Here is a 1,584-nt window from a genome sequence, read left to right on the forward strand (position 1 = left end):
TGGTGGTTCAACCCACCAGCCACTCCTCAGAAGGAAGATTGGGCAATCTACTTCCATAGTGATGCCGCCTCAGAAACCCAAGGAGGGGTCGCTATGAGTCGGATCTGACTCGAGAGCCGTGACTTTGGTTTGGTTTTTTGGTTTATGGTGAGTAGAAATGCATTTGGGGCAAAAACATACTTGGTCAGCAAGCCCCATGCTGCGTATGCATGTGCACGGGGCATGTCTGTTTCCATCCTAACCCTAGGCGAGGCATGTCCTAGTTCTTTGTCCTTAGCAACTGCCAAGACAGCATGCCAAGGCGTTAGCAGACTAAGGGCAATCCACTTCTACATAGATTTGATTTACACTGCATACTTTGATATTAATCTTGCAAATTTAATTCAAATGCAAAATAAAGTTTATTTTGAGTTTGAAAATATAAACTCCAGGACAAGGTAAACATTTTAAAATTAGAGAAAACAACAGAGAGTACTGTGGAAAAAGAGAATCAAATGAACTGATATTTATAAAATGCACTACAACTCTTGATGTTTATTCTAAAAATTAAAATGAAGAGTTTAACTTCATTATTTCATTAAAACTATAATAAATCCACTATGTGTCAATGTTAAGAATATTTTTTAATAAAAGTAAATATATATTTCAAAGCAAAGCATCTTTGGCAACAAGAGTGGTGTTCCTTTCCAGTTTTGCAAATCGAATGTGTGCACTGCAGAAATCAGACGTCATACTGCACTGGGCAGATCTGCTGCGTAAGACCTCTTTAAAGCATTAAGAGGCCAAGACGTCACTTTGAGGATGAAAGTGAGCCTGACCCAAGCCAGGGTATCTTCAACATGTCATGTGCACACAAGAGTGGGACAATGAATGAGGAGACCAAAGGAGACATGACGCATCTGAATTGTATTGCTGGCAAGGAGCATGGGCTGCCTCAAGAAGGAACCAGTCAGTCTCAGAGCACAACCAGAATGCTCCTTCCAAGCATGGATGGCAGGACTTAGTCATGCCTACTTTGGACACATCATTAGGAAAGATCAGCCACTAAACAAGGAATCATGTTTGGTGAAGTCGAGTGTCTTTGAAAAGTACACAAGCCCTCTGTGAGATGGACTGTCACAGTGGCTGCAATAATGGGCTCAGATACACCAGTGTCTGTGAGGATGGTGCAGGACCATAAGGTCACCCTGAGTACAAGCTGACTCGAGGGCACCTAGCAACAGTGTCGGCCCCAGGGATACAGGTGAGGAGAGACAACTCAGGGACGCCCAAAGCAGCAGGTGGGAAGAGCCGGAGAAAGGGGACTAAAAGCCAGGAAGACAGACAGAGGAACAGTCAACCCCAGGGATACAGGTGAGGAGAGACAACTCAGGGACGCCCAAAGCAGCAGGCGGGAAGAGCCGGAGAAAGGGGATTAAAAGCCAGGAAGCCAGACAGAGGAACAGTCAGCCACAGGGACCCAGGTGGGGGTGATACGAGAGGTCTCCAACAGCAAGACAAACTTGTCTGTCGGTTTGTCCCACTGTGGTGACACGTAGACGTGAGTTTTGAGGCTGAGCCTCTGCTGTTTAAAACCCAGCGAAA

Source organism: Orycteropus afer, unplaced genomic scaffold (assembly GCF_000298275.1).
Source record: "Orycteropus afer afer isolate SDZICR_OR568_19922 unplaced genomic scaffold, OryAfe1.0 scaffold00273, whole genome shotgun sequence".
Classification (NCBI taxonomy): domain Eukaryota; kingdom Metazoa; phylum Chordata; class Mammalia; order Tubulidentata; family Orycteropodidae; genus Orycteropus; species Orycteropus afer.